General features: G+C 42.7%; 1 protein-coding gene across 1 annotated transcript in view; it reads right to left on the bottom strand.

Annotated features, from left to right (window-relative positions):
* LOC140724713 (serine/threonine-protein phosphatase 4 regulatory subunit 4-like) overlaps positions 1-24,607 on the bottom strand; it is a 268,941-nt gene that overhangs the window by 1,891 nt on the left and 242,443 nt on the right. The gene's annotated exons all lie outside the window — the stretch shown is intronic.

Here is a 24,607-nt window from a genome sequence, read left to right as displayed (position 1 = left end):
AGCAGGTCAGGCAGTGTCCATGAAATGAATAAATAATGTATATCTCAGGCCCAGGCCACATCAAGTGGCTGGGAAAGGTAAAAAGGAATCTGAAAGGAGAGGAGAATGGACCATGGGAGAAACGGAAGGAGGAGGGGCACCAGGGAGAGATGAAGGCAAGTGAGAAGAAACAAGAGGCCAGAGATGGGAAAAGAAGAGAGGAGGAGGGATTTTTTTTATCAGAAGAAACGATGTTCATGCCATCAGGTTGGAGGCTACACAAGTCAAGTCTATTGTCAATTAATTATATACCTATATATAACGTATATAACCATGTAATATATATAGCAATGAGACATTTCTTTGAACCAGGTTAGTACACATAACAGGGCAACTCATGAATGGAAGGATAAAATCTACAGATGAATCACACATAAATAACAAATTGAAGTGTATTAATATTAAATATTGTAAGGTATCGAACAGATTAACTAGTGACTCAGAATATGATGTGGCAAGGAGTTCAGAAGCCTTAAAGCCTGGGGAAAGAAACTGATTCTCATCCAGACCCAGAGGAACATGAGGTATTGCTCCTCCATCCTGAGAGTGGCCTCATCATGGTGAAAGAAGAGGACATGGATCAACCTATCAGAATGAGAATGGGGATAGGAATCAAAATGGTCCCACTATCACAGTTCAGTCAAACAGTGGCTAATGAAAGGAGAAAGGTTATCACATTTTTGCTGAAAATGCAAGACGTGGTGAATCTGGAGTAGCAGAATATCCGTTGGAGGAACTCATTGGGAAACTCTGGCAGAGCTTTTGTATAATTTTGTTAAACGAGATTGAAAGGGAATAGAGGAAGTTTACAAGGATGTTACTGTGACTGGAGGACCTGAGTTATAAGGGAAGATTGAATATGTTAGGACTTTATTCCTTGGAACCATAAGACCATAATGTATCGGAGAGGAATTAAGCCATTTAGCCCATCGAGTCTACTCTACAGTTTGATCGGAGCTGATACATTTATCCTCTCCACCCCATTTCATGCCTTCTCCCTGGAAATCTTCATGCTCTGACCAATCAAGAATCTCCAGTTTCTGCGCATCCTTTCTCAGATAAGGGGCCTCACCAGTGCTTTATAATTCGTCAACATTACATCCTTGCTTTTATATTCCAGTTCTTTTGAAATGAATGTGAACATAGCATTTGCCTTCCTGACCACAGACTCAACCTGCAAATTAACCTTCAGGGAATCCTGCACAAAGGCTCCCAAGTCCCTTTCCACCTCAGGTTTTAGAAATTTCTCTCCATGAAGGAAATAGTCTACACTTTTATTTATTTTACCAAAGTGCAATACCATACACTTTCTGACATTCTCCTAATCTGTCCAAGTCCTTCTGTAGCCTCTCTATTTCCTCAAAACCACCTACCCCTCCACCCATCTTCGTATCATTGGCAAACTTTGCAACAAAGTTATCAATTCCATCATTCAAATTACTGACATATAACATTAAAAGAATCAGTCCCAACACAGAACCCTGAGAAACACCACTAGTCATTGGCAGCCAGCCAGAAAAGGCTCCCTTTATTCACATTCTTTGCCTCCTACCAATCAGCCACTGCTTATTCCATGCTAGAATCTTTCCTGTAATTCCATGGGCTTCTAATTTGCTAAGCAGCCTCATGTGTGGCACTTTGTCAAAGGCCTTTTTGAAAACCTAAGAACACAAAATCAACCAATTCTCTTGCCTATCCTTTTTTTTACTTCTTCAAAGAATTCCAACAGATTTGGCAGGCAAGATTTTCTCTTGAGGGAATCCTGCTATGGCCTATGTCTCCAAGTACCCTGAAACCGCATCCTTAACAATCGATCCAACATTTTCTCAATCACTGAGATCAGACTATTCGGCCTATAGTTTCACGTTCCTGCCTCTTTCCCTTCTTGAAGAATGGAGTGACATTTGTAATGTTCCAGTCTTCCGGAACTATTACAGAATCTAGTGAATGGAAGGTAGAAGATGTTGGGGAGATTTGAGGTATACAAAATAATGAGGGATATATATAGTGTAACTGCAAACAGGCTTCTTCCACTGAGGTTGGGCGGGACTACAACTAGATGTCATGGGTTAAGGATGAAAGGTGAAAAGTTTAAGGGGAACATGAGGGGAAATGTCTTCTCTCAGAGGGTCGTGAGAATGTGGAACATGTTTCCAGAACAAGTGGTGAATGTAAGCTTGATTTCATCCTTACATGGATGGTAGGGCTATGGATGGCCATGGTCCAGGTGCAGGTTGAATTTGAATTCAAATTCAAGTTTAATTATCATTCAACCATTCATGAGTACAGCTGAGCAGAACAGTGTTCCTCTGAGGTCAAGGTGCAAAACACACACAGCACATTCCATTATAGCGAGCAAAATACACAGTTCTACAACTTGATGGTGTAGTTCCCAGCACTGAACGGTCAAACATATGCATGCAATCCAGCCTGACATTCCACTGACCGAACACTGGAGGGTAGCACCAATGGGAGAGGCCAGCCCCCAACCGAGTACGCACGCCAAACTACACTATCTCTGGCATCTCCTCTCCAGAACTGCAGCTTGGGGCTTAGTCCAAGCTACAACTAAGGTCACACATATTTCCCACTGTGTGTTGCACCACCAAACAAGGGAAACAGGCCTGTGCCATCTTACATTATCACTGTCCAAAAGGGCCTTGTGATCGCAAGAGAAATGTCCAAGACAATCACCTGCAGTTACCCTGCACGCCACCTTCGTGCACCAACTCCAATGCCTTTGATGGCTTCCTGTAGTGGCAGCATCACAGTCTCTACGCAGTCCAGCACCTTCACCAACTGATGGGTTAGACCAGCAATACCCGAAGTCCGTGGAGTCCGGCAGTGTCTTGCTATCGTAAAAGACATTAACAAAGAAAAAAACATCCTCGATTGACCCCCAAGAGGCCAGTGCATCTGGACACTCTGTCTGCTTACTGGAAGTGCTGGGAGTAGGCATTTGAAATGGTTTGGCATGAACTAGATGGGCCAAAGGGTCTGTTTCTGTGCTGTGCTTTCCTATGACTCAAAGACTCTAATGATATCATGCTGAATGTAATAGAAGTGAAGAAGAACAGCAGATTAGATTTATATTATAATGTGTTTTTGCAAAGTTAGTAATAACAGTATGGCCTTTGTCCTTGTGCACGGTTCCCTAAAGGTTAATTTGCAGGTTCAGTTGGTGGTAAGCAAGGCAAATGCAATGTTAGCATTCATTTCGAGAAGACTAGAAACATAGAAAACCTACAGCACAATATAGGCCCTTTGGCCCACAAAGCTGTGCCGAACATGTACTTACTTTAGAAATTACCTGGGGTTACCCATAGCCCTCTATTTTTCTAATCTCCATGTACCTATCCAGGAGTCTCTTAAAAGACCCTATTGTATCCGCCTCCACCACCGCCGCTGGCAGCCCATTCCACGCACTCACCACTCTCTATGTAAAAACTTACCCCTGACATCTCCTCTGTACCTACTTCCAAGCACTTTAAAACTGTGCCCTCTCGTGCTAGCCATTTCAGCTCTGGGAAAAAAGCCTCTGACTATCTATATGATCAATTCCTCTCATTATCTTATACACTTCTATCAGGTCACCTCTCATCCTCCGTCATTCCAAGGAGAAAAGGCCAAGTTCACTCAACCTATTCTCATAAGGCATGCTCCCCAATCCAGGCAACATCCTGTTGGAGTCATCTATTGCATTCGTTGCTCCCGGTGTGGCCTCCTCTACATCAGTGAGACCCAACACAGATTGGGGGACTGCTTCATCAAGCGCTCCATCCGTCACAATAGACAGGACCTCTCGGTTGCCACCTGCTTCAACTCTGCCTCTCATTCCCATCTAGATATGTCCATACATGGCCTCCTCTACTGCCACAATGAGGCCAAACTCAGGTTGGAGGAACAACACCTCATCTACCGTCTGGGTAGCCTCTAGCCTGGTGGTATGAACATTGAATTCTCCAATTTCCGGTAATTCCCTCCCCCTCCCCCTTCCCCTATCCCAGGTCTCTCTCTGCCCTTTCAACTTTCTGCTTCTTTATCTCTACAGTTCTTTCATGCTTATCCCCCCCCCCCTTTTATCTTTCCTCTGATTGGCTTTCCACCTGGCGCCTCTAGGCCCTACCCCCTCCCTTATCTCTATTACTGGGCTTCGGTCCTCTCTTCCCCCCCCCCATTCCTGATGAAGGGTCTCGGCCCAAAACGTTGGCTACTCTTTTCTCACGGATGCTGCCTGACTTGCTGAGTTCTTCCAGCGTTGTGTACGTATCCTTGTAAATCTCCTCTGCACCCTTTCTATAGTTTCCACATCTTTCCTGTAGTGAGGTGACCAGAACTGAGCACAGTACTCCAAGTGGGGTCTGACCAGGGTCCTATATAGCTGTAAATATAAAGGCAAAGCTGTAATGCTGAAGCTTTATAAGGCATTGGCATAATACCCTTGGAGTATTGTGAGAGGTTCTGGGCCCCTTCATTTTCTGCACTTGCCTCCTGTAGCTTCCAAGGGAACACATTGTCAGGCCCTGGGATTCTATCCACCCTAAATTGGCCTTAATATTAGCAGACTCTTCCTCGATAATCTGTATGGGGTCCAAGAGCTCGCTGCTGCTTTACCTCAGTTCTATGGACTCCCATGTAAATACAGATACAAAAAATCCATTCAAGTTCTCCGCTATCTCTTTCGGCTCCATGCATAGATAACCATGATGATCATCCAGAGGACCAATTTAGTCTCTTACAATCCTTTAGCTCTTAGTATATCTATAGAAGCCCTTAGGATTCTCCTTCATCTTCTCTGGTTAGGGGAATTTCATGCCTTCCTTTCGCCCTCTTGATTTCCTTCTTAAATGTTCTCTTGCATTTCTTATAGAATAATAGACTCAGAATCATAGAGAAGTACATCACAGAAACAGGCCCTTCAGTCCATGTGGTCTGTACTGAACCATTTAAACTGCCTACTTCCATCGACCTGCACCAGGACCATAGCCTTCCTTACCCCATGTATCCATACCTATCCAAACTTCTCTTAAATATTGAACTCGAGCTCACATGCACCATTTGTGTTCGCAGCTCAATCCACACTCTTACGGCCCTCTGAGTGAAGAAATTTTCCCACTTAAACTTTTCACCTTTCACCCTTAACCCATCACTTCTGGTTAAAGTCCCACCCAACCTCAGTGGAAAAAGCCTGCTTGCATTTACCCTGTCTATATACCATTCATATTTTTGAATACCTCTATCCTCTCAGTCTTCTAAGTTTTAAGGTATACATATTCAATCTTTCTACATTACTCAGGCCCTCCAAACCTGGCAACATCCTTGTAAATTTTCTCTGTATCCTTTCAACCATCTTTACATCTTTCCTGTAAATAGGTGATCAAAACTGCACACAATACTCCAAATTAGGCCACACCAACATCTTATAGAACCTCAGCATAACATCCCATCTCCTGTACTTTGATTTATGAAGGCCAGTTCGTGAAAAGCTTTCTTTATGAACCTATCTACATGTCTACCCACTTTCAACAACTTATAGACCTGTATTCCCAGATCCCTTTGTTCTGTCATTGGCCTTATCCGAGACAGTGATGAGTCTGCATACAGATGGGAGGTGGAACGGCTGGCCCTCTGGTGTGGTCAGAACAATCTGGAGCTAAATACGCTCAAGACTGTGGAGATGACAGTGGACTTCAGGAGGAGCCCCCCAATACTCCCCCCACTCACTATACTAAACAGTATTGTGTCTGCTGTGGAGACCTTCAGGTTTCTGGGTGTCACAATCTCCCAGGACCTGAAGTGGACACCCAACGCGGACACTCTTATCAAAAAGGCTCAGCGAGGTTGTATTTCCTACGTCAACTCAGGAAGTCCAACCTGCCCCAGGAGCTGCTGATTCAATTCTATTCAGGAATAATCCAGTCTGTTCTCTGTTCGTCCGTCACTGTCTGGTTTGGATCAGCTACCAAACAAGACAAGAATAGACTCCAAAGAACCGTCAGGGCTGCAGAAAGGATTATTGGTGTGAAGCTGCCCTCGATCCAGGACTTATATGCATCTAGAGTCAGGAAGCGAGCAAGCAGCATTATTGTAGACCCATCACAGCCTGGAATCACCTGTTCCAACTCCTTCCTTCTGGTAGGCGCTTTGGATCACTGTATGCCAGGACAAATAGGTACAAGAACAGTTTCTTTCCGTATGCCATCAGTCTTATGAACACTTGAATGTTAGTCTATTATAAATCAAGTCCACCTGTACATTCAATGAGGTGGGCCTCATTGTATATAGTTTGTGATTATTTGCACTATTGTTTTTGTTTGCTTTTAATTCTGTACAGAGAGAGCTCAGGGAAACCAGCATCAAATTCCCTGTGTGTGTCCTCATACTTGGCGATAATAAAGGATTCTGATTCTGATTCTACCACACTCCTCAGTGCCCTACCACTCACTGTGAATGATCTACCCTGGTCGGTCCTACTGAAGAACAAAACCTCACATTAAGTTCCATCTGACATTTTTCTGCCCATTTTTCCAGCTTATGCAGATCCCCCTGAAAACCATGATAAACTTCCTCACTGTCCACTACACACCCTACCTTGGTGTCATCCACACATTTTCTGATCGATTTAACATTATCATCCAGATCATTGATATAGATGATAAATAACAAAGAACCCAACAGCAATCCCCACAGCACACTACTAATCACAAGCTTTCAGTCCGAGAGGCAACCCTCTACTACCACTCTCTGACTTCTCCCACAACGTCAATGTTTAATCTCATCCTGAATGCCAAGCGACAGAACCTTCTTGACCAACCTCCCATGTGGGACCTTGTCCAATACCTTGTTAAAACCCATGTAGACATCATCCATTGCCTTGCAATCATCTAACTTCCTCAAAAAACTCTATAAGATTGAATAGACATGACCTATCCCGCATGAGGTCATGCTGACGATTCTTAATCAGTCCATATCTATCCAAATACTTGTATATCCGGTTCACTAGAATATTTTCCAAAAACTTTCCCACAATGGATGTCAGACTCAGTGACCTATAGTTTCCTGGTTTATGTCTAGAGCCTTTTTTTAAACATTTCAGCCCTGGAAAAAAGCCTCTGACTATCCACACAATCAATGCCTCTCATCATCACATATACCTCTATCAGGCCAACACTCCTCCTCTGCCACTCCAAGGAGAAAAGGCCACATTCACTAAAACTGTTTTCATAAAGCATGCTCCCCAATCCAGGCAACATCCTTGTAAATCTCCTCTGCACCCTTTCTATGGTTTCCGCATCCTTCCTGCAGTCAGGTGACCAGAACTGAGCACAGTCCTCCAAGAAGGGTCTGACCAGGGTCCTATATAGCTGCAACATTACCTCTCGGCTTTTAAACTCAATCCCACAATTGATGAAGGCCAATACACCATATGCCTTCCTAACCACAGAGTCAACCTGAGCAGCTGCTTTGAGTGTCCTATGGACTCGGACCTGAATATCTCTCTGATCCTCCACACTGCCAAGAGTCTTACCATTAATACTATATTCTGCCATCATATTTGACCTACCAAAATGAACCACCTCACACTTATCTGGGTTGAACTCCATCTGCCACTTCTCAGCCCAGTTTTGCATCCTATTAATGTCCCGTTGTAACCTCTGACAATCCTCCACACTATCCACAACACCCCCAATCTTTGTGTCATCAGCAAACTTGCTAACCCATCCCTCCACTTCCTCATCCAGGTCATTTATAAAAATCACGAAAAGAAGGGGGTCCCAGTACAGATCCTTGAGGCACACCATTAGTTACAGAGAGACCTGACACCTGACTAGGTTCATTTCCCAATACCAGATTAAGTACAGCCTCTCATCTCGTAGGCTTATCTACATATTGTGTCAGGAAGCCTTCCTGAACATATCAAACCACATCATATCTAAAACCCTTGAGATACCAATCAATACTTGGGAAATTCTCCCACTATGACAACCCTGTTGTTATGTCCGCAAACACGAGGAAATCTGCAGATGCTGGAAATTCAAACAACACGCACAAAATGCTGGTTGAACGCAGCAGGCCAGGCAGCATCTATAGGAAGAAGTACAGTCAACGTTTCCTGACGAAGGGTCTCGGCCCAAAACGTCGACAGCACTTCTCCCTATAGATGCTGCTTGGCCTGCTGCATTCCACCAGCATTTTGTGTGTGTTGCTGTTATGTCACTTTCCAGAATCTGACTCCCTATCTGCTCCTCAATATCCCTGTTACTATTGGGTGGTCTATAAAAAAAACACTCAGTAGAGTTATTGACCCTTCCTTGTTCTAACTTCCTTCTATGTCATGTTTGAAAAACCAGAACACCAGTATACTGAGCTGCCAGTCCTGCCCTTCCTGCAAACAAGTCTCATTAATGGCCACAATATCACAATTCCAGGTGTTGACCTGTGCACTGAGCTGACCTGCCTTTCCAATGATAATATTAAAATACACCTAGATCAGGACACTAGTTTCTCTATGCTCAACTTCTCTATTCCTGACTTTGTCTGAAGTCTTCCCAACATCTGCCTCCACAACCTCTCCACTAACTGTTCTGTCACTCTGTTTTCTATCCCCCTTCAATTCAAATTTTAACTCCACTGTGCAGCATTAGCAAACTTTCCCACTAGGATATTAGTCCCCCTCCAGTTCAAGTCCAAACCATCCCTTCATAAAGGTCCCATTTTCCCTGGAAAAGCCCAATGATCAAAAAATCTCCCCCCTACACCAACTCCTTAGCCACGTGTTAAACTGTATGATCTTTCTAGTTCTGGCCTCACTAGCACGTGACATGGGTAGCAATCCTAAGATCGCAGTCCTGGTAGTCCTGCCCTTTAACTTAGCACCCAACTCCCTGAAATCATATAACTATATAACAATTACAGCACGGAAACAGGCCATCTTGGCCCTTCTAATCTGTGCTGAACGCTTACTCTCACCTAGTCCCACCTACCTGCACTCAGCCCATAACCCTCCATTCTTTTCCTGTCCATATACCTATCCAATTTTTTTTTTAAATGACAATATCGAACCTCCCTCTACCACTTCTACTGGAAGCTCATTCCACACAGCTACCACTCTCTGAGTAAAGAAGTTCCCGCTCATGTTGCCCCTAAACTTTTGCCCCCTAACTCTCAACTCATGTCCTCTTATTTGAATCTCCCCTGCTCTCAATGGAAAAAGCCTATCCACAACAACTTTATCTATCCCCCTCATAATTTTAAATACCTCTATCAAGTCCCCCCTCAACCTTCTACGCTCCAAAGAATAAAGGCCTAACTTGTTCAATCTTTCCCTGTAACTTAGGTGCTGAAACCCAGGTAACATTCTAGTAAGTCTCCTCTGTACTCTCTCTATTTTGTTGATATCTTTCCTATAATTCGGTGACCAAAACTGTACACAATACTCCAAATTTGGCCTCACCAAAGCCTTGTACAATTTTAACATTACATCCCAACTCCTATACTCAATGCTCTGATTTATAAAGGCCAGCATACCAAAAGCTTTCTTCACCACCCTATCCACATGAGATTCCACCTTCAGAGAACTATGCACCATTATTCCTAGATCACTCTGTTCTACTGCATTCTTCAATGCCCTACTGTTTACCATGTATGTTAAACATGGTAACATGGTTCCTACCAAAATGTAGCACCTCACATTTATCAGCATTAAACTCCATCTGCCATCGTTCAGCCCACTCTTCTAACTGGCCTAAATCTCTCTGTAAGCTTTGAAAACCTACTTCATTATCCACAACACCACCTATCTTAGTATCATCTGCATACTTACTAATCCAATTTACCACCCCATCATCCAGATCATTAATGTATATGACAAACAACATTGGACCCAGTACAGATCCCTGAGGCACACCACTAGTCACCGGCCTCCAACCTGACAAACAGTTATCCACCACTACTCTCTGGCATTTCCCATCCAGCCACTGTTAAATTCATTTTACTACTTCAATATTAATACCTAACGATTGAGCCTTCCTAACTAACATTCCATGTGGAACCTTGTCAAAGACCTTACTGAAGTCCATATAGACAACATCCACTGCTTTACCCTCGTCAACTTTCCTCAAAACCTCTTCAAAAAATTCAATAAGATTTGCCAAACATGACCTTCCATGCACAAATCCGTGTTGACTGTTCCTAATCAGACCTTGTCTATCCAGATAATTATATAGACCATCTCTAAGAATACTTTCCATTAATTTACCCACCACTGACGTCAAACTTACAGGCTGATAATTACTAGGTTTACTCTTAGAACCCTTTTTAAACAATGGAACCACATGAGCAATATGCCAATCCTCTGGCACCATCCCCGTTTCTAATGACATTTGAAATATTTCTTTCAGACAATAGACAATAGACAGTAGGTGCAGGAGTAGGCCATTCGGACCTTCTAGCTAGCACCGCCAATCACTGTGATCATGGCTGATCATACACAATCAGTACCCCGTTCCTGCCCTCTCCCCATATCCCTTGACCCCACTATCTATAAGAGCTCTATCTAACTCTCTCTTGAATGCATCCAGAGACTTGACCTCCACTGCCTTCTGGGGCAGAGCATTCCACATATCCACCACTCTCTGGGTGAAAAAGTTTTTCTGCATCTCTGTTCTAAATGGCCTACCCCTTATTCTTAAACTGTAGCCTCTAGTTCTGGACTCACCCATCAGCAGGAACATGCTTCCTGCCTCCAGTCCAATCCCTTAATAATCTTATATGTTTCAATCAGATCCCCTCTCATCCTTCTAAATTCCAGTGTATACAAGCCCAGTTGCTCCAATCTTTCAAAATATGACAGTCCCGCCATTCCGGGAATTAGCCTTGTGAACCTATGCTGCACTCCCTCAATAGCAAGAATGTCCTTCCTCAAATTTGGAGACCAAAACTGCACACAATACTCCAGGTGGGGTCTCACCAAGGCCCTGTATAGCTGCAGAAGGACCTCTTTACTCCTATACTCAATTCCTCTTGTTATAAAAGCCAGCATGCCATTAGCTTTCTTCACTGCCTGCTGTACCTGCATGCTTGCTTTCATTGACTGATGTACAAGAACACCTAGATCTCGTTGTACTTCCCCTTTTCCTAACTTGACTCCATTTAGATAGTAATTTACTTTCCTGTTCTTGCCACCAAAGTGGATAACCTCACATTTATCCACATTAAACTGCATCTGTCATACATTTGCCCACTCACCCAACCTGTCCAAGTCACCCTGCATTCTCATAACATCCTCCTGACATTTCACACTGCCACCCAGTTTTGTGTCATCAGCAAATTTGCTAATGTTACTTTTAATTCCTTCATCTAAATCATTAATGTATATTGTAAACAGCTGCGGTCCCAGCACCGAACCTTGCGGTACCCCACTGGTCACAGCCTGCTATTCCGAAAGGGTCCCGTTAATCGCTACTCTTTGTTTCCTGTCAGCCAGCCAATTTTCAATCCATGTCAGTACTCTGCCCCCAATACCATGTGCCCTAGTTTTGCCCACTAATCTCCTATGTGGGACTTTATCAAAAGCTTTCTGGAAGTCCAGGTACACTACATCCACTGGCTCTCCCTTGTCCATTTTCATAGTTACATCCTCAAAAAACTCCAGAAGATTAGTCAAGCATGATTTTCCCTTCATAAATCCATGCTGACTCGGACTGATCCTTCTACTGCTATCCAAATGTGTCATAATTTCCTCTTTTATAATTGACTCCAGCATCTTTCCCACCACTGACGTCAGGCTAACCGGTCTGTAATTCCCTGTTTTCTCTCTCCCTCCTTTCTTGAAAAGTGGAACAACATTAGCCACCCTCCAATCAGCAGGAACTGTTCCTGAATCTAAAGAACATTGGAAAATGATTACCAATGCGTCCACGATTTCTAGAGCCACCTCTTTAAGTACCCTGGGATGCAGACCATCAGGTCCCGGGGACTTATCAGCCTTCAGACTCAACAGTCTATCCAACACCGTTTCTTGCCTAATATAAATTTCCTTCAGTTCATCCTTTACCCTAGTTCCTTTGGCCACTATTACATCTGGGAGATTGTTTGTGTTTTCCCTAGTGAAGACAGATCCAAAGTACCTGTTCAACTCATCTGCCATTTCCTTGTTCCCCATAATAAATTCACCCATTTCTGTCTTCAATGGCCCAATTTTGGTCTTAATTATTTTTTTGTTATTCACATACCTAAAGAAGCTTTTACTATCCTCCTTTATATTCTTGGCTAATTTACCTTCGTACTTCATTTTTTCTTGGCGTATTGCCTTTTTTGTTATCTTCTGTTGCTCTTTAAAAGCTTCCCAGTCCTCCGGTTTCCCGCTCATCTTTGCTATGTTATACTTCTTCTCTTTTATTTTTATACTGCCCTTTACTTCCCTCATCAGCCACGGCCGCCCCTTACTCCCCTTAGGATCTTTCTTCCTCTTTGGAATGAACTGATCCTGCACCTTCTGCATTATTCCCAGAAATACCGGCCATTTTTGTTCCACTGTCTTCCCTGCTAGGGTATTGTTTCATTGAACTTTGGCCATCTCCTCCCTCATAGCTCCATAGTTCCCTTTGTTCAACTGTAATACTGACACATCCGATTTTCCCTTCTCCTTCTCAAATTGTAGGTTAAAACATACCATATTATGGTCACTACCTCCTAATGGTTCCTTTACCTCGAGGTCCCTGATCAATTCCGGTTCATTGCACAACACTAAATCTAGAATTGCCTTCTCCCTGGTAGGCTCCAGTACAAGCTGTTCTAAGAATCCATCTCGGAGGCACTCCACAAACTCCTTTTCTTGGGGTCCAGTACCATTCTGATTCTTCCAGTGTACCTGCATGTTGAAATCCCCCATGACAACTGTATCATTACCTTTGCGACATGCCAATTTTAACTCTTCATTCAACTTACACCCTACATCCAGACTGCTGTTTAAGGGCCTGTAGATAACTCCCATTAGGGTCTTTCTACTCTTAGAATTTCTCAGTTCTATCCATACTGACTCTACATCCCCAGATTATATGTCCCCCCTCACAAGGGACTGAATATCATTCCTCAGAGCCCCTGCTATTTCTACACTAACTTCACTCAAAGTCCTAGGGAATATCCTGTCAGGATCCAGAGATTTATCTACTTTTATATTCCTTAAAAGCACCAGCACTTCCTCCTCTTTAATCATCATAGTTTCCATAACTACCCTACTTGTTTCCCTTACTTTACACAATTCAATATCTTTCTCCTTAGTGAATACCGAAGAAAAGAAATTGTTCAAAATCTCCCCCATCTCTTTTGGCTCCACACATAGCTGTCCACTCTGATTCTCTAAGGGACCAGTTTTATCTCTCACTATCTTTTTGCTATTAATATGACTGTAGAAACCCTTCGGATTTATTTTCACCTTACTTGCCAAAGCAACCTTGTATCTTCTTCCAGCTGTTCTATTTTATTTCTTAAGATTCTTTTTATATTCTTTATATTCCTCGAGCAGCTTATTTTTTCCATGCTGCCTGTATTTATTGTAGATCTCTCTCTTTTTCCGAACCAAGTTTCCAATTTCCCTTGAAAACCATGGCTCTCACAAACTTTTAACCTTTCCTTTCAACATAAAGATTCTGTACCCTCAAAATTTCACCTTTAAATGACCTCCATTTCTCTATTACATCCTTCCCATAAAACAAATTGTCCCAATCCACTCCTTCTAAATCCTTTCGTATCTCCTCAAAGTTAGCCTTTCTCCAATCAAAAATCTCAACCCTGGGTCCAGACCTACCCTTCTCCATAATTATATTGAAACCAATGGCATTGTGATCATTGGACCCGAAGTGCTCCCCGACACATACCTCTGTCTCCTGACCATTGAAAAAGATCTGCCTGGCTTTAGGATGTTATTCAGTCCTATGCTTGTCCATGACTTTAGGACATTGATCAGTCCTGTGCTTGTCTGTGACTATCCTGAAACTAATAGAATAATAGTAATAATAATAATAATAATAATAATAAACTAATAGGTCACCAGACCCAAACAGTGCCTCTCCACCTCAGAATCTGAATCAGGTTCAATATCACTGACATATGCCACGAAACTTACTGTTCTGCAGCAATAGAACATTGCAACACACAATAATAAAAAATGTCCCTGAAACGTTGACCATTTTGGACATTGTTAATGCGAATGCTGCGAGTCCAATTCACTTATTTATTAGCAGCCAGCAGGGGAGCTGCATGGCCTCTGTCGTAGCAAGGACGAGGCCTCGAGCCACAGTATCGATTGTTTATAGCACCAGGCGAGAGGCATTGAAGCCATCATGCTTCACCAAGGGTGCTATGGCTTGGCATCCAGGCTGGAGTTGGTGTTGCTCCCGCAGTATTCGCACGGCAGAAGTCAAGCTTTTTTGTGGTCAACTGCAGATTTCTGCAGCATTCATGTTCTCAGGGTCCGCACTATTATTTGTGGGGCTGTACTTTGCTGATATCTTGCATGTGCTTGCTACTGCCTTGTATGTGCTATCTGTGCTTAGTGCTGTGTGTGACTGTTGGTACTGTGTTTTGTACCTTGACCGCAGAGTAACACTGTTTTGTTTGGCTGTATTCATGGATATTTATGTATGTTTGAAGGATAATCAAACTTCAGTTGAATAGTCTGTGTCTTCAGGTTCCTGTACCTCTGCCTTGATGGTAGCAATGAGAAGAGGGTGACGGGGGTCCTTGGTGTCAATGCCACCTTTCCGATTCTGTTTACAACTTACTCTACCTTTTACCAATTCTATCCAGTGGCCCTTCCATATCAGATGTATCTTACCAGACCTGAAAACTACTTTACCAGTTTCATTGTCTAGGAGGAGGCTGAGTGTAACATGTTCTCCAGTAGAGTCCTCTGCATACTATTTTAGAATACATTCTTGTACCCACTTGACAAATTTTGCTCCATCTATTGCAGGCTCAGTCAATGTGCAGGAAGTTAAAATAACCTACAGTTGCAAGCCTATTCCACAAAAACACAAGGTGAACTCAGCAGGTCAAACAGCACTGGCAGAGAGAACACAGCCTGGCCTGCTGAGTTCCTCCAGAATTTTGTGTGTGTTTGCTCAAGATTTCAAAATTCACAGTAAATATATATCAAAACATGAACCGTGAGAGTCATCTTCTTGTAGGCAACCATAAAATAATTTTTTAAAAAAAAAATCTGAGGAAAAAAACCCACACAACAAAGACTGACAAATATCCAATGTGCGAAAGAGAAATTGTGCAAATGATAAAAGGAAGTCCTAGGGATTTAGGGGAACAAATTTGTAAAGAGGACACTCAAAGCTGGTGCACTGGCTGACAGTGTTGCTAAGAATACGTATGGTGTGATGGCCTTTATCAACCCTGGGACTGAGTTCAAGAGCCGTAAGGTAATGTTACAGCTATATAAGACCATGTTCAGACCTCACTTGGAATACTGTGCTCAGTTCTGGTCACCTCACTACAGGAAGGACATGGATACTATAGAGAGAGTGCAGAGGAGATTTACAAGGATGCTTCCTGGATTGCAGAGTGTGCCTTATGAGAATAGGTTGAGTGAACTCTGCCTTTTCTCCTTGGAGTGACAGAGGATGAGGGGTGATCTGATAGAGGTGTATAAGATGATGAGAGGCATTGACCGTGTGTATAGCCAGAGGCATTTTCCCAGGGCTGAAATAGTTAACATGAGGGGGCATAGTTTTAAGGTGCTTGGAAGTAGGTACAAGGGGGATGTCAGAGGCAAGTTTTTCATGCAGAGATTAGTGGCTACATGGAATGCACTGCTGCTGCTGGTGGTGGAAGCAGATATAATAGGGTCTTGTAGGACACACTTAGATAGGTACATGGAGCTTAGAAAAATAGAGAGCTATGTGGTATGGAAATTCTAGGCAGCTTCTAGGGTAAGTTACATGGTCAGCACAACATTATGGACTGAAGGGCCTGTAATATGCTGTGGATTTCTATGATACGATGCAAGAGATGGAAGTTGTGTAATACATTGGTGAGGCCTAAGACCACAAAATACAGGAGTAGAATTAGACCATTCAGCCCATCAAGTCTGCCCCCCCATTTCATTTTGGCTGATCCAATTTTCCTCGCAGCCCAATCTCTTGCCTTCTCTCCTTATTCCTACCTGCCCTGACCAGTCAACAATCTGTCAACCTCTGCCTTAAATATACATAAAGGCCTGGCCTCCCCAGCTGCATGTGGCAACAAGCTCCACAGATTCACCACTCTCTGGCTAAAGAAATTCCTCCTCAACTCCATTCCAAAAGGATTCCTCTCTATTCTGAGGCTGTGTCCTCTGGTCTTAAACTCTCCCACATAGGAAACATCCTCTCCATATCCACTCTATCAAGGCCTTTCACTATTCAATAGGTTTCAATTAGGTCAACCCTTATTCTTCTGAATTCTAGTGAATACAGGCCCAGAGCCATCTCACACTCTTCATACGACAAGCCATTCAATCCTGGAATCATTTTCATGAACCTCCTTTGAACCTTCTACAGTTTCAGCACAACCTTTCTTGGATAAGGGGCCCAAAACTGCTTCAATACTCCAAGTGAGGCCTCATGAGTGCTTTATAAAGTCTCAATATTACATCCTTGCTTTTATATTCTAGTCCTCTTGAAATGAATGTGAACATTGCATTTGCCTTCTTCACCACAGACTCAACCTGCAAATTAACCTTTAGGCAATCCTACAAGTCCTGCAAGTCCTTCTGCAGCCTCTCTACATCCTCAAAACTACCTTCTCCTCCACCTTTCTTCATATCGTCTGCAAACTTTGCAAAAAAAGCCATCAATCCCATCATCCAAATCATTGACATCTAGCATAAAAAGAATCGATCCCAATACAGACCCCCGTGGAACACCACTAGTCACCAGCAACCAGTCAGAAAAGGCTCCATTTATTCCCACTCTTTGCCTTCTGCAAATCAGCCACTGCTTTATCCATGCTAATGAAACCCCCTAGTTTCCTTGGCTGCTTAAGTCTGGGGAAGTCACTCTCTGGTCCTGTCAAACACGCGAGATTGAGACGGCTCTCCCACCCCAAACCCCAGTTTGTGTGGATGCTGTGTCATTTTAGATCGGAAATGAGGAATTTCTTTAGCCAGAAAGTGGTGAATCTGTGGAATTCTTTGCTGCAGGGAGCTGGGGAGGCTAAGTGGTTATGAATATCTAAGGCAGAGTGTGATTGATGCTGGATTGGCCAGGGCATGAAGGGACACGAGCAGAAGGCAAGAGATTGGGGCTGAGTGAAAAATTGGATCAGCCATGATGAAATAGTGGAGCAGACTCGATGGGTCAAAGTGGCCTAATTTTGCTCCTGTATCTTCTGGTCTTATGTTCCTTTGTTGTCATCTGACTGTACATATATACATCCAAAGCAAACAATGTTCCTCTGCACCGTGGTGCACCCACAGAACATATATCACATACAGAACGTAAAACAAAATACTACCACAAGTAAGTTAATAAAATATAATGCAAAATGTATGTAGTGCACAGCACAGGTAAACAGCAAGCAGCTCACTGCCGGAGCGTTGAGACCTCAGACGGTATTCATTAGTCTCATGGCCTGAGGAAAGAAGTCTAGTCCTGTTGCTCCTGGGCCTCCTCCCTTCCTGATGGTAGTGACTCAAAGAGATTGCAGCTTAGGTGGTAGGGATCCTCAACAAAGCTTCAGGCCCTTTGCTCCTGATAAACAGCACACAGAGCCCACAGTGATCCTCTCGGCGGTGTTTACTGTCCTCTGGAGCATCTTGCAGTCCATTGCCTTGCAGCTTCTGTACTGTTCAATGAGGCAGCCAGACAGGACACCCTTCCAAAGTGCTCCTGTAGAAAGCTGCTTGAATGGGAACAGGGAACTTTGCACATCTCAATCGCCTCAGAAAGTGCAGACATTGGTTTGCCTTCTTGACTAATGAAGAGGTGTTCTGGATCCAGATTAGATTTCTATAAATTTCCCCTCCCCATTCTCCTAAATTCCAAAGAAGAAAGACTTAGTCTGGACAACACCTCAGGCAGTCTAGACTTGACAACATGACAATAGACCTTTTCTACAGTATTTTCAGTTTAACCACATTTTTTCTGCATTGGGATGAGCAAAACATTTGTTTAATTTTCAGTCCTGCTGAAGGGATTCAACCTGAAATGTCAACTGTACTTTTTCCATAGATGCTGCCTGGCCTGTTGTGTTCCTCCAGAATTTTGTGTGTTGCTCGGACTTCTAGCGTCTGCAGATGTACTCTTGTTGTATTTAATTTTCATGCATTTAAGGATGTAATTGTATGCTATGAGACTATTGAGTACAATGTAGATTTACTTGTATACATTTCCATTAACCTTAAGTCAGTAAAGTGGTTTTCTATTGTAAGATTAACATCATCCTCTGAACTCTTATGTATGACCATGTCCCTTTCATGCCATTATATTTGTGGTTTTGATTTTATATTCCACACACACAATGAGTACTTAACCAGATTTATAGCTCAATTGTTTTCTTTAGAAATACTAATTATTTATCTAAATGGGTCACTTTAACATCTCATTATTTCAGCTAACAAAAATATTGCTCATGCTTTTTAAACTTGACTAATCTATTCCATTATTTCCAACATAGATTCATTTTGATTCTGTCTGAGCTACGCACAAAATGTCACCCTAACCAGCCCATTTCAAAACAAAACATTTGATAAGAAAGTATTTTAATATAAGGGAACAGGCAACTGATGCACTTGCGAAGGTATGCCAGCAACTATACTCCATTAGGAGCTTGAAGAGATTCACTATGTCACCAAAGACTCTCGCAAGTTTCTACAGATGTACCGCCATGGACAGCATTCTGCCTGGTTGTATCAGTGTCTGGTATGGTGGGGGCACTGCACAGGGGGCTGTAGATTCAGTCAGCTCCATCCTGTACACGAGCCTCCCCACCACTGAGAAGCTGGCGTCTGTCCTTAAGGAGCCTCACATCCAGGACATGCCCTCTTCTCATTTTTAAAAAAATTATATTATTTCTGTTTTGCGCTATCTTTAACCTAACTACTTAATATACATATACTATATACAGTTACGGTGATTGATTTTTTTTCTTTCTGTACTGCATTTAACTGCTAAGTTAACAAGTTTCACGTCACATGCCGGTGATAATAAACCTGACCTTGACTCCTTTCCACCAACAGAGTTCTGAACAGTGTATGAGACTGTGAACACCGCCTCACCGCTTTGCTCTCTCGTTGTAAATGGTTCTGTTTTGCATTGAACGTGGGGGTGGGGGGGGGAGGTTCAAAGGAGATGTGCAGGGCCGAGTTTTTCTGCACACAGAAAAACTGGAATATACTTCTGTTGAGCACCATGAAAAATCTTCCACTGTTCCTCAACCATCCCACCATTTAGCCTGTGTTCCCAGTCTACCCTATCCAACTCCCCCCTCATCCCATTGTAGTCTCATTATCCTTCCTGGGGCAAAGGCCTCTGACAGGTTGTTAGTTGGCACGGGCTGCCTGAGCTGGAGGTGATGATGGGGGCAAGTACAATAGAGGAATTCAGCACGGTGTCAGATAAAAGTAAGGAATGGGGAGGCATATGGACATTGTGAAGGCAGAAGAGAGTGTTTAATTGGCTATTTGATTACTAATTTAATTAGATAGGCACAACAATTTGGGCCAATGGGCTCGTTCAAGTTCAAGTCTATTGTCATCTGACTGTACATATATACAGTACAACTAAACAAAACAACATTCCTCCGCACCATGGTACAACCACACAACTTACAGTACGTATATCACACACAGCACATATATAAAACAAAATATTACTAGTTAATAAAATTATAATTCAAAGTGCACGTAATACACAGTACAGGTAAACAGTAAACAGAAAACAGCTCACTGCCCGAGTGATGAGACCTTGGTTGTGGCAGGATGTTCAATAGTCTCACAGCCTGGGCAAACTGTGCCCAGTTTGTCAGTCCTCGTCCTGATGCTCCTGTACCTCCTTCCTGACAGTAGTGGGTCAGAGAGATTGTGGGTGGAGGGGATACTTTGGGCCCTTTGTATACAATGTTCCTGGTAAATGTCACAAATGGGGGGTGGAGGGAGACCCTGGTGGTTCTCTTAGTGGTTTTCGTTGTCCTCTGTCAGTCCTGTGTCCTGATGTCTTGCAGGGTCTGTGGAGACCCCAGTGATCCTTCTGTTGGTTTTTACTGTCCTCTGTCAGTCCTGTGTCCTGATACCTTGCAGGGTCTGTGGAGACCCCAGTGATCCTTCTGTTGGTTTTCACTGTCCTCTGTCAGTCCTGTGTCCTGATACCTTGCACCTTCCTTTGAGCCAGCTGCCACAGATAATGTTAAAGGATTTTTTCTTAATATGATTGCTCATGAATTAGAACAAACAATATGAAAAAAAAACACAGATCAAGTAGGTTCATTACAGTTCGTTTACGGAGGGGCAGGTTAACAATTAGAAAAATTAGAAACAACTGGAAAAATTAGAAAAAAATACAGTCAATCTCATATTTCGAGTTTCCTATAAAAAGTTATTAAAGGATCTTGGGGAGCAGGAAGTACTGAAGAGAATGAGCAAATACTAAATAATTTTCCTGGACCTTTCTTCACAGTAAAACCCATTGTAAGCACAACAAAAGTAATCGGGAACTAAAGGTCTCATCCTCCAAGAGGTCAGCAACCTTGACAAAGGGTTTGGAGGTTTCATCCCTCAGTGACCCAGAGAGTTATGTTGGTTGGAGTCAGGGCTTTATGCTTTGGCATCAAGGCAGCTCCATCAGGCAGATGTGTGGATTCAATAAAGGTAATTCCTATTTGACAAACTTACTGGAGATCTTTGAGGATATAACAAGCGCACCAGATAGAGGCGAACAGGTGGTCGTTATTTTCTTGGATTTCCAAAAGACATTTGATAAGGTGTCAGATAAAAGACTTATCCATAAGATAAGGATGCATAGAGGTGATGGATAGAGGATTGGTTAACTAATAGAAAGCAGAGAGTTGGAACACATGGGTGTCTCTCTGGTTGTTAATCAGTGGTGAGCGGTATGCTGCAGGGGTCGGTGCTGGGCCCGCTTGTTCATGATATACATTAATGATCTGGAAGAGGGCACCAAGTGTATAATAGCTAATTTTGCTGATGACACTAAATTGAGTTGAAAAGCAAATTGTACAGAGGATACAGAGAGATATAGATAGGTTAAGTGAATGGGCAAGGATCTGGTAGATGGAGTACAATGTCAGTAAATGTGAGGTCATCTACCTTGAAAGGAAAAATGAAAAATCAGATTATTATTTCAATACTATAAGATTGCAGCATGCTGCTGTGCAGAGGGACTTGGGAGTGCTTGTGCATGAATCACAAAAGATTGGTTTGCAGGAGCAGCAGGCTATCAAGAAGGCAAATGGGATGTTGGCCTTCATTGCTAGAGGGATTGAATGTAAGAGCAGGGAGGTCATGCTGCAACTGTACAGGGTACTGGTGAGGCCGCATCTGGAGTACTGTGTACAGTTCTGGTCTCCTTACTTGAAGAAGGATATACTGGCTTTGGAGACGGTGAAGAGGAGGTTCACCAGGTTGATTCCAGAGATGAGGGGGATTAGAATATGAGGGACTGTCCTCACTGCAATTTAGAAGAATAAGAGGAGATCTTGTAAAAACATATAAAATAATGAAAGGAATAGATATGATAGGGGCAAGGAAAGTTGTTTCCACTGGTGGGTGAGACTAGAACGAGGGGACATAGCCTCAAGATTCCAGAGAGTAGACTTAAGATGGAGATGAGGAGGGACTGCTTTTCCCAGGGAGTGGTGAATCTGTGGAATTCTATGCCCAATGAAGCAGTGGAGGCTACCTCAGTAAATATAGTTAAGACAAAGTTGGTTAGATCTTTGCATAGTAGGGGAATTAAGGGTTATGGGGAGAAGGCAGATAGGTGGAGATGAGTCCATGGTCAGATCAGCCATGAACTTATTGAATAACAAAGCAGGCTGATGGGCCAGATGGAATAAAAAAAAACATGTTATAACTGGAGTGTGGAAAAGCACTCAATAACATCATAGTAAGATGGCTCTTTGGCCCATCTAGTCCATACTGAATTATTCACACCACCTACTCCCATCAACCTGCACCCAGATCACAGCCCTCCATACCCCTACCATCCATGTACCTATTGAAACTTCTCTTAAACATTGAAATCGAGTTCTCATTGACCTCATGTGCTGTCATCTTGTTCCATACTCATACCACTCTCTGAGTGACGAAGTTTCCCCTCATGTTCCCCTTAAACATTTCACCTTTCACACTTAACCCATGACCTGTGCTTGTAACCTCAGTGGAAAAAGCCTGCTTGCACTTACCCCTCATAAGTTTGTATACCTCTAATCTCCTCTCAATCTTCTACATTCTAAGGAGTGAAGTCCTAACCAATCCAATCTTTCCCTGTGGCTCAGGTCTTCCAGACCTACCAACATCTTTGTGAATTTTCTCTTTCAACCTTATTTACATCTTTCCTGTAGGTAGGTAAGCAAAATTTAAGCACACAATACTCCAAATTAAACCTTACCAACATGATACATTTAAAAGCCAGTTAACAAAGTGGACGTGATATTGGGAGGTTTAGCATAGAAAAGAAACTGGATGAAGTTCGTAACTGGAAGAATGGGAAAAAAAGCATGAAATTTTCAGGTGTGTAGGTGTTAGCTCTGGGATGCCACAAAGTTCAGTGCAATTGACTCACCATTTGCAATTTATTTATTTCTAATGAGGAAATCTGCAGATGCTGGAAAACAAAGCAATACATACAAAATGCTGGAGGAAATCTGCAGGCCAGGCAGCATCTACAGAAAAGAGAACAGGCGACATTTCAGGCCAAGAAACTTCATCAGGACTAGTGAAGGGCTCAACCTGAAATGTCGACTACTTATTCATTTTGATAGATGCTGCCTGATCTGCTGAGTTCCTCCAGCATTTTGTGTGTTTTGTCTGAGCTGCTGAGTTAACATTGATTTCTCTAACTTCTGTTAATGACCCCTCCCCTTCTTACCCCATCCTTCATTTTATTTATTTATTAATTTGTTTTTTTGTTTGTCTGTTTATTTATTTATTTATCTGTTTATTTATTTATTCATTCATTCATTCGTTCATCCATTTGTTTGTTTGTTATTTTTTCCTTTTTTCCTTCTTTTCTCTCTCTGTCCTTCTCACAATCACCCCTTGCCTGCTCTCCATCTCCCTCTGGTGCTCCCCTCCCCCTTTCTTTCTCCCTTGGCCTCCCATCCCATGATCCTCTCCCTTCTCTAGCTGTGTATCCTTTTTGCCAATCAATTTTCCAGCTCTTAGCTTCATCCCTCCCCCTCCTGTCTTCTCCTATCATTTCGGATCTCCCCCTCCCACTTTCAAATCTCTTACTATCTCTTCTTTCGGTTAGTCCTGACGAAGGGTCTCGGCCCGAAACATTGACTGTACTTCTTCCTATAGATGCTGCCTGGCCTGCTGCATTCCACCGGTGTTTTGTGTCTGTTGCTTGAATTTCCAGCATCTGCAGATTTCCTCATGTTTGCACTTCAAAATATCATCAGCTGTCCGCTTGAAGTTTTGATTGACTTTAACGCTTCCATTGTGGCTGGCAATTGAACTTGGGAGTAAGGAATTCATAAGTAATCAATATTTATAACAGATAAGCCAATTTTGTCTAAACATAGCAGCTTTCAGTTCAAACGCAGAACAGTGTGGGTGACAGGGGCAGTGGGACTCTGTGCACAAGTAAAATAAAAAGAATGTTTCAGTCATTAGAATGCATGTGCTCCGGGTCCAGTTACTTTAGCTATTTTCTTTATTTTATTATCAGTAACAACAGGTGTTAAAAAAAGGTGTTAAATTTTAACAAGTGTTAAATTCTTCATCATTTCAGTATCAGCAATTAAGCAGATTTTTTTGCAGTTGGAAATATACAATAATTTCTTTCATGTGCAGATTGGTGATAACATCTCCTCCTCACTGACGATCAACACTGGCGCATCTCAGGGGTATGTGCTTAGCCCACTGCTCTACTCCCTATATACACATGATTGTGTGGCTAGGCGTAGCTCAAATACCATCTATAAATTTGCTGATGATACAACCATTGTTGGTAGAATCTCAGGTGGTGATGAGAGGGCATACAGGAGTGAGATATGCCAACTAGTGGAGTGGTGTCACAGCAACAACCTGGCACTCAGCGTCAGTAAGATGAAAGAGCTGATTGTGGACTTCGGGAAGGATAAGATGAAGGAACACCTATCAATCCTCACAGAGGGATCAGAAGTGGAGAGAGTGAGCAGTTTCAAGTTCCTGGATGTCAATATCTCTCAGGATCTAACCTGGTCCTAACATATCGATGTAGTTATAAAGAAAGCAAGACAGTGGCTATACTTTATTCGGAGTTTAGTGAGATTTGGCATGTCAACAAAAACACTCAAAAACTTCTATAGTTGTACCATGGAGAGCATTCTGACAGGCTGTAGCACTGTCTGGTAT

Source organism: Hemitrygon akajei, chromosome 3, assembly GCF_048418815.1.
Source record: "Hemitrygon akajei chromosome 3, sHemAka1.3, whole genome shotgun sequence".
Taxonomy (NCBI): domain Eukaryota; kingdom Metazoa; phylum Chordata; class Chondrichthyes; order Myliobatiformes; family Dasyatidae; genus Hemitrygon; species Hemitrygon akajei.
The sequence above is the reverse complement of the archived record's forward strand: the minus strand, read 5'-3'. Positions and strand labels throughout refer to the sequence as shown.